The sequence below is a fragment of the Saccopteryx bilineata genome, chromosome X (genome assembly GCF_036850765.1).
Source record: "Saccopteryx bilineata isolate mSacBil1 chromosome X, mSacBil1_pri_phased_curated, whole genome shotgun sequence".
Lineage (NCBI taxonomy): Eukaryota > Metazoa > Chordata > Mammalia > Chiroptera > Emballonuridae > Saccopteryx > Saccopteryx bilineata.
Window position 1 is genome coordinate 81,691,535 of NC_089502.1, and position 21,732 is coordinate 81,713,266.

At 37.1% G+C, this 21,732-nt stretch overlaps 1 non-coding gene across 1 annotated transcript; it reads right to left on the reverse strand.

The window, feature by feature from the left end:
* Positions 1–20,354: 20,354 nt before the first annotated feature.
* Positions 20,355–20,430, reverse strand: TRNAV-GAC (transfer RNA valine (anticodon GAC)). The gene has a single exon. It is a non-coding gene; the product is annotated as a tRNA-Val (tRNA).
* Positions 20,431–21,732: the final 1,302 nt, after the last annotated feature.

Sequence of the window (21,732 nt, forward strand, 5' to 3'; positions counted from 1 at the left end):
AGGCTCTTGAGCAGAGGTTTGCTGTTGTGTTGCTATGTCAATGACGTAGGCTGGGCCTCAGTCCTTTTGGTAGGTGGGGCTTGTTAGAGCTTGGAGGCTCTGACAATGGGAGTCTCAGTTAGTTTTCCAGGTGCCTTTCTCCACGTCTCTCCCACCTGAGCTAGCAGCCTGGGGACTTAGCTGAGAGGTTTGCCCTAGCCACTGCTTGAGAGCAAGAGGCTCTAAAAGCAGCCAGGTCCTTCCTCCAGTACCATTCAAAGCACAGTTCTCGGTAACTCTGTGCCAACCAGAGCTGCCAGCAAGAGCAGGCAGGGCTGGGAGCTGATTGCAAATCAAGCACCTTTCTAAGGGCCCCCAGGCATGTCTGGTACACTTCAGTGCTCCATTGGTCTAATCTCCACAGTCTTTTTCCTTGTGAACTCTTTGGTAGCCCACAACAAACCGTGTGGAAGACCAGCCCTCACAACTTCAGCAGTGCACATGGAGGTCTGCTCTTGTCCACTTAGGTGCACAGCGTCTGTGATTTTAGTCAGAGTTGTGAATGCAGGAATGGGCTTTGAAACCTGTATTGGCCTCACAGAGGCACCCCACCCAGACAGGTCCAGGACTAGGGATCCCAATCTTTGGGCACTTCCCGTGCTGTTGGTTTTGAAGCCAGAAATACACAAAGATGCTGGCAGCAACACCCACAGATGTCCGCCACTGATAATCTTGGGCTAAGTCTTCCAGCCTATGATCATGTGTACTCATGTCAGAGGTGCCAAGGGGAATCACTCACATACTGCCCATGATCACAGAGCCAGGAATGCATGAATCTGTCAGTGCTGGCAACGGTTCCCATGGGCACCGTGCACCAGTAATCTTTGTCAGAACCTGCCAACCATACTCACCTCGCATCTGGAATCTCAGGAAGAGCCAACAAATTTTCCCCTCTGCTTGTTCATCCACCCTAACCCAGCTTCTTTCCACTGCCCCAGACCCTCTGCTTCACTTGTTTCCAGATGAAAGTGGTTCTTCCTCAGATCAGTGAGGAAAGTGAAATATTCTGTTCTCTGTCTTATTTTCTTCAGAGTGAATTATATATTCTGCCACCTTTTTGCTCAATCATACCTTTGTCTGGTATGTGTATATTTCAGGTGCTTCTAAGATTTTTTCTCTGTCTTTAGTTGTTGAATTTGTTGAAATTTCAAGGGGAAATATTGAGAGCGACTCTCACAGTGCTATTTTTCTGACGTCACCCCAACATATGGTTTTTTATAACACATTTTACCAGTTCTTTTGTTTCTTCCGTTTCATTATGAGTCCACACAAGCACTTGAGTGAATTTTTTTCTATAAAATTGAAGTGGACAACCTCACAGCTTTGTTCTCTTCTATGCTACTGAGGAGAGAGTATTCTAAACTAAGGCTTACACTTAAAATTGTACTATTTATACCTTTGCATTGAATTCACATGCCTAATATGTTGTTTAAAGCTAACAATTAATTCAATAATCATTTACTATGAACCTACTAGCTGTCAGTTACTGTGTTAGGCAGTGAGGATATAAAAATGAACAAGATATTGATTCTAGCCATAAGGATATCAAAATATTATAGAAGGCATAAAATAGTGATATGGACAAGAAACATCAGTAAACTATTTTTGCAGTATGATTTTGTCACTTCTTTGAGTCTTAAAAGTCAATGGTTAACATATTTATTGAATGCTTCTTCACTGAATGTTAATCAAATTCAAATAAGTTGTTCACATACTAGTTTTCACCAGGTTCATGATTTATAAACCAAATCCTTTTAAAACTTATTTACATCAGGACAGTGATTCCCCCACATTTTTTCTCCAAGGCCCAATGGGATGAGCACAGGAGAAAAAAATTTACTATAGTGCATGACATATGTCCCTTTACATTTGGACTCCTCTTTTCAACCATTCAGCTTTGTAGGAGTTAGAATATGCATTTATTTTTCCCTTTAAAAAATATGTGCCTGATATAGTATAGTCTATTGATATAACAGAAACATAGTTCATTTAATATTCATTTAACCAGTCCTCTATTATATTTCAAGCACTGTACTTCATTCCAGAATCATACAGATAAATAAGATGAAGGACTGATTATCCTTTTAGTGGCTCAAAGTGTAATGAAGAAAGTTACACTCGTTTACAGGGAAGAAGTAAGCATATATGCCATATGACGAGGAAGCATAGAGGAGGTTGGGATCAAATCTTCTGTGTGGCCAGCAAAGCACCACTTGAAAATTTATAGGCTAATATGTTGAAAGACATTGTGGATCTCTATTATAGATACTTTCTTTTAGCTTCTGGATACCATATTTACCTCATTATTTTGTGATATTTGTAGGTATTTCCTCTATTTTCCATTTCTCCTACAGTCTTTTACAGTTTCCTAATGTTATAGACTGAAAGTTTGTGTCCTTCCTGGAATTTATATATTGAAATCCTACTACCCTTTTTTTTTATAATAAATTTTTATTAATGGTAATGGGATGACATTAATAAATCAGGGTACATATATTCAAAGAAAACATGTCTAGGTTATTTTGTCATTAAATTATGTTGCAAACCCCTCGCCCAAAGTCAGATTGTCCTCCGTCACCCTCTATCTAGTTCTCTGTGCCCCTCCCCCTCCCCCTAACTCTCTCCCTCCCTCCCTCCCATGTCCTCCCTCCCCCCCACCCTTGGTAACCACCACACTCTTGTCCATGTCTCTTAGTCTCATTTTTATGTTCCACCAATATATGGAATCATGTAGTTCTTGTTTTTTTCTGATTTACTTATTTCACTCCTTATAATGTTATCAAGATCCCACCATTTTGCTGTAAATGATCTGATGTCATCATTTCTTATGGCTGAGTAGTATTCCATAGTGTATATGTGCCACATCTTCTTTATCCAGTCTTCTATTGAAGGGCTTTTTGGTTGTTTCCATGTCTTGGCCACTGTGAACAGTGCTGCAATGAACATGGGGCTACATGTGTCTTCACGTATCAATGTTTCTGAGGTTTTGGGGTATACACCCAGTAGAGGGATTGCTGGGTCATAAGGTAGTTCTATTTGCAGTTTTTTGAGGAACCACCATACTTTCCTCCATAATGGTTGTACTACTTTACAGTCCCACTAACAGTGAATGAGGGTTCCTTTTTCTCCACAGCCTCTCCAACATTTGCTATTACCCGTCTTGTTGATAATAGCTAATCTAACAGGAGTGAGGTGGTATCTCATTGTAGTTTTGATTTGCATTTCTCTAATAACTAATGAAGCTGAGCATCTTTTCATATATCTGTTGGCCATTTGTATCTCTTCCTGGGAGAAGTGTCTGTTCATGTCCTCTTCCCATTTTTTTATTGGATTGTTTGTTTGTTTGTTGTTGAGTTTTATGAGTTCTTTGTAAATTTTGGATATTAGGCCCTTATCTGAGCTGTCGTTTGAAAATATCAGTTCCCATATAGTTGGCTGTCTGTTTATTTTGATATCAGTTTCTCTTGCTGAGCAAAAACTTTTAATTCTGATGTAGTCCCATTCATTTATCTTTGCCTTCACTTCTCTTGCCATTGGAGTCAAGTTCAGAAAATGTTCTTTAAAACCCAGGTCCATGATTTTAGTACCTATGTCTTCTTCTATGTACTTTATTGTTTCAGGTCTTATATTTAGGTCTTTGATCCATTTTGAATTAATTTTAGTACACGGGGACAGGCTGTAGTCGAGTTTCATTCTTTTGCATGTGGCTTTCCAGTTTTCCCAACACCATTTGTTGAAGAGGCTTTCTTTTCTCCATTGTGTGTTGTTGGCCCCTTTATCAAAGATTATTTGACCATATATATGTGGTTTTATTTCTGGGCTTTCTATTCTGTTCCATTGGTCTGAGTGTCTATTTTTTTGCCAATACCATGCTGTTTTGATTAACGTGGCCCTATAATATAGATTAAAGTCAGGTATTGTAATGCCCCCAGCTTCATTCTTTTTCCTTAGGATTGTTTTGGCTATTCGGGGTTTTTTATAGTTCCATATAAATCTGATGATTTTTTGTTCCATTTCTTTAAAAAATCTCATAGGGATTTTGATGGGAATTGCATTAAATTTGTATATTGCTTTGGGTAATATGGCCATCTTGATTATATTTATTCTTCCTATCCAAGAACAAGGAATATTTTTCCATCTCATTGTATCTTTTTCGATTTCCCTTAACAATGCTTTGTAATTTTCATTATATAGGTCCTTTACGTTCTTTGTTATGTTTATTCCTAGGTATTTTATTTTTTTTGTTGCAATCGTGAAGGGGATTATTTTTTTGAGTTCGTTTTCTAATATTTCATTGTTGGCATATAGAAAGGCTATGGACTTTTGTATGTTAATTTTGTATCCTGCGACCTTACTGTATTGGTTTATTGTTTCTAATAATCTTTTTGTGGAGTTCTTCGGGTTTTCGATGTATAGGATCATATCATCAGCAAAAAGTGATAGCTTTACTTCTTCTTTTACGATATGGATGCCTTTTATTTCTTTGTCTTGTCTGATTGCTCTGGCCAGAACTTCTAGCACCACGTTAAATAAAAGTGGAGAGAGTGGACAACCCTGTCTTGTTCCTGATTTAAGGTAGAAAGTCCTCAGTTTTATGCCGTTTAATAGGATGTTGGCTGATGGTTTATCATATATGGCCTTTATCATGTTGAGATATTTTCCTTCTATATCCATTTTGTTGAGAGTCTTGAACATAAAATTGTGTTGTATTTTATCAAAAGCCTTTTCTGCATCTATTGATAAGATCATGTGGTTTTTGTTCTTTGTTTTGTTGATATGGTGTATTACGTTAACCGTTTTAAGTATGTTGAACCATCCTTGAGATTCTGGGATGAATCCCACTTGATCATGATGTATTATTTTTTTAATATGTTGTTGTATTCGGTTTGCCAGTATTTTGTTTAGTATTTTAGCATCTGTATTCATTAGAGATATTGGTCTGTAGTTTTCTTTCTTTGTGCCATCCTTGCCAGGTTTTGGTATGAGGATTATGTTGGCCTCATAAAATGTGTTTGGAAGTATTGCTTCTTCTTCAATTTTTTGGAAGACTTTGAGTAGAATAGGAACCAAGTCTTCTTTGAATGTTTGATAGAATTCACTAGTATAACCGTCTGGGCCTGGACTTTTATTTTTGGGGAGGTTTTTAATAGTTTTTTCTATTTCCTCCCTGCTGATTGGTCTGTTTAGGCTTTCTGCTTCTTCATGACTCAGTCTAGGAAGGTTGTATTGTTCTAGGAATTTATCCATTTCTTCTAGATTGTTGTATTTGGTGGCATATAATTTTTCATAGTATTCTACAATAATTCTTTGTATATCTATGATGTCTGTGGTGATCTCTCCTCTTTCATTTTGGATTTTATTTATTTGAGTCCTGTGCCTTTTTTCCTTGGTGAGTCTTGCCAAGGGTTTGTCAATTTTGTTGATCTTTTCAAAGAACCAGCTCCTTGTTTTATTGATTTTTTCTATAGTTTTTCTGTTCTCTATTTCATTTATTTCTGCTCTGATTTTTATTATCTCCTTTCTTCGGCTGGTTTTGGGTTGTCTTTGTTCTTCTTTTTCTAGTTCCTTAAGGTGTGAAGTTAAGTGGTTTACTTCGGCTCTCTCTTGTTTGTTCATATAGGCCTGAAGTGATATGAACTTTCCTCTTATTACTGCTTTTGCTGCATCCCAGAGATTCTGATATGTAGTATTTTCATTTTCATTTGTCTGTATATATCTTTTGATTTCTGCGCTTATTTCTTCTTTGACCCATTCATTTTTTAGAAGTGTGTTGTTTAGTTTTCACATTTTTGTGGGTTTTTCCCCCTCTTTTTTGCAGTTGAATTCTAGTTTCAAGGCTTTATGATGAGAAAATATGCTTGGTACAATTTCAATTTTTCTAAATTTGCTGATATTGTCTTTGTGGCCCAACATATGGTCAATTCTTGAGAATGTTCCATGTACACTAGAGAAAAATGTATACTCTGTCGCTTTGGGATGAAGTGTCCTGTAGATGTCTATCATATCCAGGTGTTCTAGTATTTCGTTTAAGGCCACTATATCTTTATTGATTCTCTGTTTGGATGACCGATCTAGAGCCGTCAGCGGTGTATTGAGGTCAACAAGTATGATTGTATTTTTGTTAGTTTTTGTTTTAAGGTCAATAAGTAGCTGTCTTATATATTTTGGTGCTCCTTGGTTTGGTGCATATATATTAAGGATTGTTATGTCTTCTTGATTCAACTTCCCCTTAATCATTATGAAATGACCATTTTTGTCTCTGAGTACTTTTTCTGTCTTGTAGTCAGCATTATTAGATATGAGTATTGCTATGCCTGCTTTTTTTTGGGTGTTGTTTGCTTGGAGTATTGTTTTCCAGCCTTTCACTTTGAATTTGTTTTTATCCTTGTTGCTTAGATGTGTTTCTTGTAGGCAGCATATAGTTGGATTTTCTTTTTTAATCCATTCTGCTACTCTGTGTCTTTTTATTGGTAAGTTTAATCCATTTACATTTAGTGTAATTATTGACACTTGTGGGTTCCCTACTGCCATTTTATAAATTGCTTTCTGTTAGTTTTGTATCTAGTTTGATTCTTCTCTTTTGTTTTTCTATCATTTGTTTTTGTTTGTTTGTGTTCCATACTTCTTTCCTCTGTTGCTACCTTTTTTAAGTCGAGTGTTTTTGTGGTGGTTTTTTTAAGGGTGGTTACCATTAAGTAATGAAAAGGGTACCTACCATATTCATTGTAGTACCCTATCTTATAAGTATTTCTGCACTTCATCATCCTTTGCTACTGTTAATCTCCATCCTCTCCCCCCTTTTTTTCCTTTGTTGTCACAGTTTAAGTTTGGTTTTATTGTGTTCTTGGTGGAGCTGTTACTTGTGGTGTTGTTTTCTTTTGTTCTTTGAATCTGGTTGGAAAACCCCCTTTAGTATTTCCTGGAGTGGGGGCTTTCTGTTGATAAATTCTCTCATCTTTTCTGTATTTGTGAATGTTTTTATATCTCCTTCATACTTGAAGGATAGCTTTGATGGGTATAGTATTCTTGGTTGAAAGTTCCTCTCTTTCAGGGCTTTAAATATTGGGGTCCACTCTCTTCTAGCTTGTAGAGTTTCTGCTGAGAAATCTGATGATAATCTAATAGGCCTTCCTTTATATGTTGTACTCTTCTTTTCTCTGGCTGCCTTGAGAATTTTTTCTTTGTCATTGGTTTGTGTCATCTTTATTATGATGTGCCTTGGAGTGGGTTTGTTGGGGTTAAGAAAACTTGGTGTTCTGTTTGCTTCTTGAATTTGAGGCTTTAGTTCCTTCCACAGGCTTGGGAAGTTCTCGTCTATTATTTGTTTGAGTATATTCTCCATTCCATTTTCTTTCTCTTCTCCCTCTGATATACCTATTATTCTTATGTTATTCTTTCTGATGGAGTCAGACAATTCCTGTAGGGCTTTCTCGTTTTTTATTATTTTTGAGTCTCTTTCTTCTTCTCTCTGTTGTGCCTCAAGTTGTTTGTCTTCTATTTCACTAATCCTATCTTCAATCTGGGCTGTTCTGTTAGCTAAGCTTGTTACCTCGTTTTTCAGCTCGTGAATTGAGTTTTTCATTTCTGTTTGATTTGTTTTTATAGTTTCAATTTCCTTGGTAATATATTCTTTGTGTTCATTGAGTTGTTTTCTGATCTCCCTATATTACCTTTCTGTGTTTTCTTGTATATCTCTGAGTATTTTTAAGATTTCTATTTTAAATTCTCTGTCATTTAGCTCCAAGGCTTCCAATATGTTAAGTCTTTTCTCCATAGATTTTTCCACATCTATTTGTGTTACCTCTCTTTCTTTTGTATCCATAATATTCGATTTCCTCTTTCTTATCGGCATCTGAGGGTGGTCTTGTTGATAGCACTAATTAGAATTAATAAAGAGTAAAAAGTAAAACAAACAAACAAACAAACAAAAAACCAAAAAACAAAAAACAAAAAAAAAGGTAAAACACCCCACAAAAAAAAAACAGTAATAATTTATTATTTCCCCCTTTTTTCTCTCTTCTCTTTCCCTCCTCTCCCCTCCTCAGGGAAATATCGTGCCTATAATGGAGGGCCTGATTTGGGGTGAAGAGTTCAAGGGGCAAAAAAAATGGAGTAGGGACCTACTAAATGCCAAAAAAAAAAAGAAAAAAAAGAAAATCTTAGACAAGCATAAGATGATTTGCTTGTAAGTGATGGTCAACTAAGAGATATAATGAGAGGGATAAGAGGGAACCAGAAAAAAGGACCAAAAAAGAATAATAAAGAAGAAAAAATAAAAATAATAAGTAAAAATCTGTTGTATTAAGTGGAGCGAAGACTAAATACAATGGAGACCTTGGGTTGGGAGGACCCAAAATGCCACAAAAATAAACAAACAAGAAAAAAAATAAAAACAAAAGCAAAAAAGAGAAATAAAGCCAAAAAAAAGCCTTGAGTCCCAAATTAACTAATTTGTTTGTGATTGAGGGTTATATGGGAGGAAAGTAAAATGAGAAAAGAAAAAACGAATAGAAAGGAAAAAATAAGAAAAAGAGAAAAACGAAGGAAGAAATAAAATAGGAAGAGAAAAAAACAAAATAAAGCAAGACAAAAAAAAACAAAAGAGGAGAGAGTGAGAGTTAAGTGTTTTGGAGTATAACCTTAAAGGAGGGTGAGGATGAAGAAGAGAAATAAAATGCAACACTCATGGGTAGTGTAGTTCAAGAAAGGGGAAGCATAAGATGGGCAGAGAATAGAAGGACGGAGGTGGAGGAAATAAAGGCAATAAGATAGAAGAAACAAACAACAACAACAAAAAAATTAGTGGATCAAGTTGTAAAGTCTGTGGGTTTTTCTTGATTTTGAGAGGTTAACTTCTTCCTTTTTCTTTTCTCTCCCTCTTCCTGGTCGGTGACTCTGTACCCCAGGCTCTGCCCCTGTGTCACACTTAGGTAGGGATTTGCAGTTGATGGGATTCTATGGCAATGTCATAGAATTGGCTTTAGTCTTGCTGGAAGTCAAGGCTTGTTGGCATTTGCAGGGTCCAACGATGAGAGAGTTTGCTTTCCTGGATTCTCTCTCCTAGTCCCCCCTTTCTGAATTAGCAGCCTGGTGATCCAGCTATAAGGCTGCAACTGCTTCTGCCTGGGGAGTAAGAGGCTCAAAGAGCTGGGAAATCCCCACTCTATCCCCACTCAGTGCAAGGCTTTGGGAAAGGCTCTGAGAGTCAGGGCCTCCAGTGTAATCAGGCGGGGGTGGGAGTCAATTGTTGTCAAGGTGACTGTTCAGCGCCTATCATTTAGTTGGACCTCTCAACCCAGGCTTTCCACTCTTTGTAGCCTGTTTTTGCAGGGAAGAAGAGGCACTAGTCTCTGCTTACGACTAGTGTAGTATAGACCTTATTATCTGCCAAGTCTTTCTTGTTAGCGTTTATCCCTGAATATGGAGGCTCTATCAATCAGAAGTTGCCCCCGCCCCTTTAGCGAGAGGCACTAAAAAATATCACGCCTCTTGTCTTGGATCGCTGAACTGAGAGAGATCTTATCAATTAGAACCGAGGGTGCGCAGATTTCATGGGTTAAGCTAATTTCAGTGATTGGGTCGCAGCTGTGCTTCCGAAGGTATTTTAGGCAGCCTGCGCGCACCCCTCCCCCAACGCTTGATTGTTAGCTTGAATGGCTGGGTGAGGTGCCCCGCCCACGGAGAGAATCTCCCAAGCCTCTCCCGCTCGCCCCGCCGCTGGCGGCTGGACCGCACCAGGTGCAGGATAATGGAGCACTCTGGGTGTGCGGGCCAGCAGGGCGCCCTGGGCGCATGGAATGCCCAAGGCGCGCGCGCGAATGGGGCGCTCCGGGCACCGGTGGCCGGCGACCCCCACTCGCAATGTGCGGGCTGCTGGGAACGTCAGCGGTGCTCAACCGGACCGGGCACGCGCGCGGCTGCTCGCGGTGTCTCGCGGCAGCGGCGGCTCGTGGAGGCCGCTCGCGGTGGCGGCTCGTGGCGGCTCGCGGTGGCGCTCGCGGCGGCGGCTCGCGGTTCCCAAATATGGGCTGACTCACCACAGGCGCACTTCCTCGCAGTTTGAAAGAACGTCCCTGTGGTAGATTCCTCCACACCCTCATCTCTCAGATTCAAGTGATAACAGTCCTTTCGCTATCAGTTTGTGTGGAACTCCGGAATGCTCCGAGGATAAATTTTTCTGTTTCTAGTTGATAAATTTGTTGTGATTTAGGGGAGAGCTGTCGGACGCGCTGCTCACGGCACCATTTTCGTGACGTCACTCCCCTACTACCCTTAATGTAGTAGTACTGGGAGCTGGGGGCTCTCTGTAAGGTGGTAAGGTCATGAGAGTTAAGTCCTCATGAATGAAATTAATGCCTTTACAAAAGAGTTCTCTCACTTATGTAAAGGCAATGTGAAGATGTGAAGTTAGAAGTCTGCAACATGGAAGAGGGCTTTCTCCAAACCCTGATCATGTTGGTACTCTGAGCTGAGACTTTCAGTCTCCAAAAATGCGAGAAGTAAATTTTTGTTGTTTATAAGTTACCTGGTTTATGGTACTTTGTTATAGTAGCTCAAAGTAAGACAAATAGAGTTCCATCCTTTGACTTGCACGCTCTTCATTCTACAGGAATTTCCTTAGAAGTCTCAACCAGTCCCAATGCTCACATTGCCACATTTATTACCTCCATCTGTTGCTTATCCATGGGTATCATACATATATCCAATAGCCTGTTATATATATTATGGATTAACTTATGTATCTATTTGTCTGAAATTATATATATTAAAATAGTGATGAACAAAACCAGATGTGATTGTTATCTCATGGTTATTCCACAGGCATCTTAAATCTCAGCATACTCAAATATAAACAAGTGCATTTTTTTTCTCCTAAAAGAATAATAACAGTTAACTTTTATTGACTAGCTATTGAGAGCCACAGTTCTGACAATTTTATATTCATGAATGTTTTAAATCTCAATAACAAACCTATGAGACAGATACTATTTTTTCTCTTTTAAAGATGAGGAAACTGTGGCAAAGAAACATTAAATGTCTTTCCTAAGCTCACACAGAAAATAATTGTCAAAACTGGGCTGAAAATCAATGTGGTCTTTTTCCAAGGTCTCAGTTTATATCTACTATATTATACCTTGGAACTTCATCCAGTATTCTCTTTCTCAGAGACACCACTATCCTCTTGTTCTTGAACCCCCCTCTTACTTACCCTTACTCTAACCCTCACTATTTTATTCTCCTTCTCTCCCCTCCCCTTCCTCATTCTTCTGCCCTTTCCCCTCCTATTCTTTTTCTCTCTTCTCTCCTTTTCTGTGCATGAGTCATTTTTAATTTAAATTTTATAAAGCTGCCATCATTATTTACCTAAAAAGTCAAGGCTAACCACATAACTCCTTTGCTTAAAAGCCTTATTTTCCTCTCCCCCCTTTTAAAAAGCAACTCAGGACATAGAAAGGGCCCTTCATGATCTGGTCTCTGACTTTTTCACTCACAGCATCTTCTCTTAGTTCTATCTTCCTAAATCATTCACTAGAAATGATTGCAATTTCCCAAACATATCATGTTCTTTTCTAATCTTCATATTTCACCCATGTTCTCACCTCTGCCTGAAATCCTTTCTCTAACTCCATATGGTTAATTTATGCTTATGTTTTCAAAAGTCAGTTGAAGTATGTACATTTGACTCCATTGATAGCCTTCTCTGACAACCAGAAGGTTTGTGCTTTCCTTCTGGGATTCTATAGCACCTTATGGTTTCTTCAGCCCTGCACTTATTCTGTTTCATGATAACTACAGACTTGCTTTAAAAGATCCTGAAGATTAAAGATATATTATTTTGTATCCTCAACATCCCTACACCATAATACTTTTTAAAGAAAAAATTTAAATTAATTTATCTGATTATTTAATTAATGTTACTCTCCCCACTGGAATGTAAGAACTATACAAGATGTAAAGAATTATACCTATTTTTATACCACATTGTATCCATAGTACTTAATGAAATGTCTTGTGTAGAACAGATGAAAGGCATAATGAAAGCTTACTTGAATGACAACTTTTTGCCTAGAAGAGTGGTAAGCACAAGGACTCAGAAGAAGCAAAGAGTATGGTCCCTGCCTTGTGGCAATTTAATGTTAGGGACAGCAAATGTCTAAGTAGTAAATAAACACAAGCTCTGTGCTGTGATTCATTTCACACACTATTATAAGTGAGAGGAGTGGTGAATAAAAAGTAAAGGTGATGTAATAGTTGTATGACATTAGAGAAAAAATACTGAAGGTTCTGAGCCTTTAAATGATATTCATTAGCACAACCTGAATATTTAAGTCCATAGGAGAGTAAAAGGTTTTAAAGGTTAGTTGAAATAACATGGCCACTGCACTCTACAGCCTGAATATTTAAGTCCATAGGAGAGTAAAAGGTTTTAAAGGTTAGTTGAAATAACATGGCCACTGCACTCTACAGCCTTTATGTCAACTAGAGGAGGAAGAAAATACAACTTATCTGTCTTCCACTTTCTTCCCATACTCTCTGGTAACCATTGTAGGAAAGATTAATAAGGTTTCCAAGGCTAGAATTAGATCACATGACATTCCAAGAGAGGTGTATAAGGGGGTGGACAGAAGTGGGCTTACAGTTGTTCACATGGAAATTAAAAAATAATACAAAATAAATAAGTAATAATATACAAATGAACTCCGTGTTTTGTATACTCATAACTGTAAACTCTATTTTGCCCATCCCTGCTTTTAGTGTAGACATTTGTACAGCATTTTACAAAGTTTTCTAGCTTTAACATATTTCCCTGTATATTTTATTCTTACTTAGCTGATATGGTTTCTAAATCCCTGAAAGAAACTTTATAAAAGGAGATGACACATTTTGGGGCCATGACAATAAGACCCAGGATGTGGGCTCTGGTTAACAACAAATTGCAGAGGCAGTCCAGCTCCCATGTCTTTTGGGGCCACCTGGCTCTGCTCTGGCTCCCATACCTTTTATGCAACTGCTATGTAGGTTATATCATCATCCCTTACACTGATGTAATATGGGTCCCATGCCACTTTTGTCTCTGAGCACTATATATCTACTGCTCTGTCACTGCTAAGAATAAGAAATGCAGGAATAAGGACTGCAAGGAATACAGCATGAAAAAAAGCATTGCAGCATGTCTCATATTCCTCCAACTCCTTGTGCTTTCATCACCTTGGTGATCTCACTGCCTAAACCAACCCTTATGGAGTTGGTGGGCTCCAACATTTGATGCTGTGAGCAGGATGTGGGCTTGCTCTGACACTTGTTTTTTTTTATTTATTGATTGATTTCAGGAAGAGAAGAAGGAGGTGAGAAGGAAAGAGACAAAAACATCAATCTGTTACTGTATGTGCCCTGACAAAAAATCAAACCAGTAACCTCTGTGCATCTGGATGACAATCCAACCAACCCAGCTTTCTGGATAGAACTGACATGTTTTCTAGTTTAGTTTAATTTAGTTTAGTTTAGTATTGTTTTAGTCTCTTTACGCAGACTTCTATGGCTTAGGGACTTACCACCTCCAAAGTACTTCCTTTGGAAATTTCTGTCCAGATAGAGTTTGTTGCCTAGGGTTACAAAGGCAGTTAATCACAGAATTGTGATTCAAAGAATTTAAGGATAGAAGATATTATGTTAAAAAATGTCAGGCACACAATAGGCACTAGATTCTTCCTAGCTGTTACCTGGATTAATCTTGGCTGGAGAGAAAAAGGCTGAAAAATATAACCCTTTGAAGTCCTCTTCTGTTCTTTAAAAACATAAAAAGTACTATAATCTTCTCCCAAAACATAAAAGGTCTTATAAGAATCATTGTTTAACTCACTAAATGAAGCCTGTTATAAAGTATGAGCCATCCATGTGTTAGAATCTTTTTTTTTTTAATTTTAGTGGATTATATTTACTACAACATAATGACTGCGTAATTTTCACTTTTCTTTATGATTAATTAGCCCCAGTCTTTTCTATTATTTGCTTTGATTGTTGCCTCTCAATCTCTGTGGGTTTTTATTAAGAAGACTTAATAATGCCCTGACCTGTGGTGGTGCAGTGTCTAAAGTGATAACCTGGAATGCGGAATTTGACAGTTCGAAAATTTGGGCTTGTGCAATCAAGGCACATATGGGAATTGATGCTTCCTGCTCCTTCTCCCATTCTCTCTCTCTTGTTCTCTCTTTACTCTCTAAAAATAAATAAAAAAACTAAGATCACTTAGTAACAGACAATATATATTCATATGGTTGCTAAGCTTGGACCCAGGGTATTAAAACATATTATCCCTTTTCTAAGCATTGTAAATAATAGATTATAAAATTTTAAATATTGTACCTAGGTGCTTGAATTTTATATTAAGAGTGGGAATTATGCAAAATTGTAAAACTTCTTTCTCACACATGATACCTGATCACAATCATTAATGAGTTTTGCTGTTGTCATTTTAATTATCTTCTCCCGAGTCTTAACACTCAGAGTTGGGATTTATTCTACTCTTATGGTTTAGTTTAAAGGTTGGCACATTGTGAAATATGAGCCAAGTCTGGCTTTCTTTCTTTTTTATTAAATACAGTTTTGTTTGTTTCTTTTTAAAACCAATCCATCATTTACCTATTTTCTATGGCTTCTTTGTGTTACCTCTCAGAGTTGGGTAGTTGTGAGAGAGAACTTATGGCTCACAAAACTGAACAAATACATGTGTATCTTTACAGAAAAAGTTTGCTGAACTTTGATTTAGTCTATGATCCTTTTTTAAAAATTTTTCTGAAATGAGAAGCAGGGAGGCAAAGAGACAGACTCCCGCATGCGCCTGACCAGGGTCCACCCAGCATGCTGACCAGGGGGTGATGCTTGGCCCATCTGGGCCACTGCTCCATTGCAACCAGAGTCATTCAATCACCTGAGGCAGAGGCCATGGAGCCAACCTCAGTGCTCTGGCCAACCTTGCCCCAATGGAACCTGGGTTGCAGGAGGAAAAGAGAAAGAGAGAGAGGCGAGGGGAAAGGGTGTAGAAGCAGATGGGCACTTCTCCTGTGTTCCCTCGCCAGGAATCAAACCCTGGGCTTTCATACGCCAGGCTGATGATTTACCACTGAGCCAAACAGCCAGGGCCTAATCCATACTGCTTTTTATATCACTCCATAGAATACAATCTTCTGTAAAATTAGAAAAATAAAATATTGCCCATCTTTATAACAGCAATATTTTTATCACTTCAAGTAATCACTAATCAGAATAGCACAAGATTCCATACTAACATTCTCCTGAAACTCCATTTCCAGACAATTTAACTGGAAACTGCTCAATGCCTGTCTGGAAATTCCTGCTGCAGAACAATTATGCACTGTTTGTCTTGCTTTATAACATATTTACAAATTCACAAAGTTTTCTTGAAAGAAACCAAGGTTTCATGATCTTAATTGAATTATAGAAAACCGTACTTCATTACTACTATTTATATTGTTGTTTCTGCTACTTTTACTTTATTTTGAAGTGTTGTACATATTTCAACAAAAAAGATTCAGAAAGCAGTTGTAGATCAGTTTGATTAGCTCATTTGGGAGCATTTTAAATTGAGATGCATTTGATAAATGCAGTCCAATTATGACTTTAAAAATAAAATTTCTAGATTGATTAGGCTTAGAAAATTTAAATAATGACTAGATAATAGTTGTTTAATAGAATTTAACAGTAATGAGCATTTGACATGTCATAGCCATAAGCAACTTCTATCTTCTTAAGTTTTTATTTCTTACTACCTCAGGTTCTGCCTCTTGCTTCAATTCTAATAAAATATTTTCTTTATGCTGAAATGTACAACAGAATACAAGTATAATACATTCTAATTTAAAAAAAGCTATAGGTAAGAGTTATAGCTTGCTTTCAGTGTATGTATATAATTCATAATAATGTTACATATAAAGGATAATACACCTGAAAGTTGCATATTCTAAATGGTATAATTGCACCCACACTTATCTAATTTTCCTTCTGCTACCTTAAATTGATAACTTATTTTATCTAGTTACATTAAAACTAACAATTCCTTAAGGAAAAATATTTTAAATAAAAACCAGATAGAGGTTTTGGTTACTATTCTTGTCTGATCAAGACAAAAATCAATAATCACTCTGAATAGGTATTTTTATTTACTTCTTTTTAAATTAGTTTATTTGTATTTAGACAATTAAATCCAATAGGGTAACATTGGTCAACTAGAGTACATAGATTTAAAGAAAATATCTTCACATCATTTAGACCTGTAGTCCCCAACCTTTTTTGGGCCATGGACTGGTTTAATGTCAGAAAATATTTTCACGGACCAGCCTTTAGGGTGGGACAGATAAATGTATCATGTGACTGAGACAAGCGTCAAGAGTGAGTCTTAGACAGATGTAACGAGAGAATCTGGTCATTTTTTAAAAATAAAACATCGTTCAGACTTAAATATAAATAAAACGGAAATAATGTAAGTTATTTATTCTTTCTTGGTGGACTGGTACCAAATGGCCCACAGACCGGTACCAGTCCATGGCCTCAGGGTTGGGGACCACTGATTTAGACAGTTGATTATGTTGTATACCCATCACTGAAAGTCAGATCATCCTCAGTCACCTTATATTTGTTTCTCTTTATGCCTTTTCCCTTCTCCTCCCCCAACCTCTCCTCCCTGCCCCTTCCCCTGGTAACCACTACAATCTTATCTACGTCCATGAGTCTCAATTTTGTGTCCCACCAATATATGGAATCATACAGTTCTTAGTTTTTTTCTGATTTACTTATTTCACTCAGTATAATGTTATCAAGCTCCTCCCATGTTGTCATAAATGATACTATGTCATCATTTCTTATGGCTGAGTAATATTCCATAGTATATATGTACCACATCTTCTATTCAGTCCTCTATTGAAGGTCATATTGATTGTTTCCATTCCTTGGCCACCATGAACAATGCTGCAATAAATATGGGGCAACGTTTGTCTATACTTACCCATTTTTTTTTACTTTTAGCAGTACATACACAGTAGAGGGGTTGCTGGGTCATATGGTAGTTCTATTCTGAATTTTTTGAGGACCCACCATACTTTCTTGGCTGTAGAAAACATTTTACGAATTTGACCTCAAAGGTAAAGGAAGTAAAGGCAAAGATAAATGAATGGGACTACATCAAATTAAGAAGCTTCTGCACAATAAAAGAAACTGACAACAAAACAAACAGCCAACTCAATGGGAGACAATGTTTTCAAACAACAGCTCAGATAAGGGGCTAATAATAAAAATATACAAAGAACTCACAAAACTCAGCAACTAACAAGCAAACAATTCAATAAAAAAATGAGAAGGGGACATGAAGAGACATTTCTCCCAAGAAGAAATTCAAATGGCCAATAGATGCATGAAAAGATCTCATCTTCACTAGCTATCAGAGAAATGCATGTTAAAACTACAATGAGATACCACCTCACACTTGTTAGATTAGCTATTATCAACAAGACATGTAATAACAAGTGTTGTAGAGGCTGCAGAGAAAAAGGAACACTCATTCACTGTTGGTGGGAATGTAAATAAGTACAACCATTGTTGTGGTTTTGCTTTTTTCAGATAACGTGATTCTGTATATAGAAAACCCAGAGACTTTGCAGAAAGGCTATTAGAAACAGTAGACCAATACAGTAAGTTTGCAGGATACAAAATTAATATACAGAAGTCTATTGCTTTTTTATATGCCAACAACATAACTTTGGAAACTGAACTAAAATAATAACCCCTTTTACAGTTGCAGCAAAAAAGTAAAATACCTAGGAATAAACATTACAAAGAATATGAAAAAACCTATATAATAAAAACTACAAAGAATAATTAAAGGAAACTGAAAAAGAAACTATGAAATGGAAAAATATTCCTTGTCCTTGAATAAGAATAAATTTAGTTAAAATGGCCATATTGGTCCTGGCCGGTTGGCTCAGTGGTAGAGCGACGGCCTGACGTGCAGAAGTCCTGGGTTCGATTTCCAGCCAGGGCACACAGGAGAGGCGCCCATCTGCTTCTCCACCCCTCCCCCTCTCCTTCCTCTCTGTCTCTCTCTTCCCCTCCCGGAGCCAGGGCTCCATTGGAGCAAAGATGGCCCAGGCGCTGGGGATGGCTCCATGGCCTCTGCCTCAGGCGCTAGACTGGCGCTGGTCGCAACAGAGTGATGCCCCGGATGGGCAGAGCATCGCTCCCTGGTGGGCGTGCCGAGTGGATCCCGGTCGGGCGCATGCGGGAGTCTGTCTGACTGCCTCGCTGTTTACAGCTTCAGAAAAATACAAAACAAACAAACAAAAAATGGCCATATTACCAAAATCAAAATAGAAATTTAATGCAATTCCCATCAAAATTCCAACATCATTTTTTAAAGAAATGGAACAAAAAATCACCGGTTTTATATGGAACAATATGAAACCCTGAATAGCCAAAGTAATCCTAAGGAGAGAAAAAGAAAAAAAACGAAGCTGGAGGCATTTATTTTTTCCATTTCGGTGATAAGGAAAGATAAAGTGTAACACAATGTTTCTTTCTTAATGTTTATTTATTGACTTTTAGAGAGAGAAAGGGAGAGCGAGAGCGAGAGCGAGAGAGAGAGAGAGAGAGAGAGAAGAACATTGATTTGTTCTTGTATGTGCCCTGACTGCGGATTGAACTGGCAGCCTCTGCACTTTGGGACGATTCTCCAACCAACCCAACTATCTGACCAGGGCCACAATGTTTCTAAGTTTAAAATACATTGCACACTTGATGAAGGCATGCACATCTAAACTGTTTAATGTGCTAAAGCATTTTTTTTTTCATGAAACATGATTTCTTGTTTCTACAAAACAGCAGATTAGCCTGCTCTTTGGAACACCTACCATATTTCCTTGTAAAATAACAAGAAAATATGCCTATCTGGCATATTAAATATTGCCTATATGGACCTTAAAGACATTAATTGAGATTGATTCCTTCTTGTATAAAAAGTTGAAATCTATTAACTTAAAAGTTATAACCATCTTGTGGTTTTATTTTTAATTCATCTGTTTTGCATGAGGTAAATAAAGATACACGTTGACAGTGTTTTTATATACAGTCGACATCCCAATATCTCTTTTTAAACAAAAGTATGTATTTGCCACTTTATGGTGATCCATTTTAAATTATAAGTTGAAGATTTTTATTAATTTTATGAATATGTCAAAGACATTTTGGGCATGTATAGCATATATATATAGTTTAAAAATAAATAATATGGATACGTAGACATTTATATACCCAATATTCAACTTAAGAAATAGAGTATTAACAAAACTTTTGGAAACCTTGTATGTTTTTTCTAAATTTTATTCTCTTCATCCAATCTAGAAGTATCTGCTGTTCTGACTTTGTTAAGCATTCTCTTGCTTACTTTTTTATCTCAGCACATAATATTACCTACACAATATATATATGTATGTGTGTGTGTTTGTGTGTGTATATATATATATTATATATATGCTGAGTGGTTTTACCTATTTTAGTTATTTAAATAAAATATAATTATACACACTTTTCTAAATCTTATTTTTCTCCTAAATATTTTAAAGATTTTATTGATGTATATAGGTGATTTTTACTGCTATATAATATTTCCTTGTATTAATATACTACACACTTATGTATTTTAGGGTAATTATGTTTTACTTATTAATATTATTGACTTTCTCCCACATCTGAATGTAAGCACAAGAAGGAAGTTATTTTTTCTTTCACTAATATATTCACAAAAAAATGAGTTCACTGCTGAAATTCAATAAATATTAAATATCAAATACAAATATAATTTTATATAAATTTTTAAATTTGCAGAAGATACAAAAAAGTATTTTATAGATGTCAATAATTATTTTTATATAGTGTTCAACATCAGTAACTCTAAAAAAAATGCAAATTAGAAACCACAAGATATTTTCCAAACCAAAAATATATATATTTTTTCTGAAGCTGGAAATGGGGAGAGACAGTCAGACTCACGCATGCGCCCGACCGGGATCCACCCGGCACGCCCACCAGGGGGCGACGCTCCGCCTACCAGGGGGCGATGCTCTGCCCCTCCGGGGCATTGCTCTGTTGCGACCAGAGCCACTCTAGCGCCTGGGGCAGAGGCCAAGGAGCCATCCCCAGCACCCGGGCCATCTTTTCCTCCAATGGAGCCTCGCTGCGGGAGGGGAAGAGAGAGACAGAGAGGAAGGAGAGGGGGAGGGGTGGAGAAGCAGATGGTCACCTCTCCTGTGTGCCCTGGCCGGGAATCGAACCCGGGACTTCTGCACGTCAGGCGGACGCTCTACCACTGAGCCAACCGGCCAGGACCAAAAATATTTTAAATGGCAACAAAAATGATTGGTCAAGATGTGATAAAAAGTAAACTAACACAGTACTGATAGGGATTTAGATTGGTAGCAACTTTAGGAAACATTTGATATTATCTGGTATAAGAAGATATAAACATATCACTCCACAATTCCATTTCTAGATATATGCCTCAAATAAACACTAGCAACAGGTAACAGGTATAAGAAAGCTTGTATTAGATTGTATTATTTAATAGAAAACTAACCAAAAAAGACAATGTAAACTACATAGATACTATTCATTTTGTATTGATTACCTAATACATATCTGGTAAGCACTTCAAATGTATTAACTTATTATATTCTTGCAACAATCTTATAAAATGGATACATTAAATCTTCATTTTAAAGGTGAATAAAATGAGGCATGAAGAAGTTTAGGCAAGATAGTCATGATTTTAATCTATGAAGTCTAGCTCCAGAGTCCAAATTCTAAAAGATAACTTCTTGAGAATGAGATCTAAAGATAGTCAGTATGTCCTTAACTCTAATGATATTTAAATATTGAATAAATCACTTCTAGCACATTCTCTACCATCTCTTTGACATATTCTGATTTGTCACATAATTATGAGACATTTTTTTCTTCAATTAACCATTCCATCTAATTGCTCTTTGTCTAGGCACAAAGAGCCTAGACAAAAGTGAAATTATCCTTCCAAGTGAAGTAATGGTCTGAATTGCTATTCCAGCCTGAAATTTTTATCATATCAAGCAGATTCTTTATTCTATCAATAATAAAGAAAGTGTTTCTATTAATGCCCTGTAATATCCCTTTGGCTATCCCAGTTTTTAAAAAAATCATGAAATAAACTGTGGCTTCTAACACAATCATCAAGTAAGGTTTAGCAACTGAAACATAGATGTGTCTCAAGACACATCAAAAGAACAATTTACCTGAAAGAAAATAAAATTCCTTTCATTTTTTTGACAGTCGCTCATTCTTTCTTAGTTAGATATGAATATGTAATGATTATGCACATATTTAAGTATTAGTAGAGTTTTTAATTACTTCCATTTATATTTGCATGGCTTATAAAGGTTTTAAAATAACTTTGTCTGCATTAGTTCCTTGAACCTCACAGAAACCCTACTAGATTTTCAAGTCAGAAGTTATGCAGTAGGCAGTTAGGCAGGCATGAAGAGAGTACACATGATAAGCCAGGTATGGAAGGTCACAAAGGCAGAAAGTTTTGGGTGCCTAACAACAGTCAATTATAGGATAAGACCTTGCTCAAGGGAGACCTTTCCATGCCTAGCA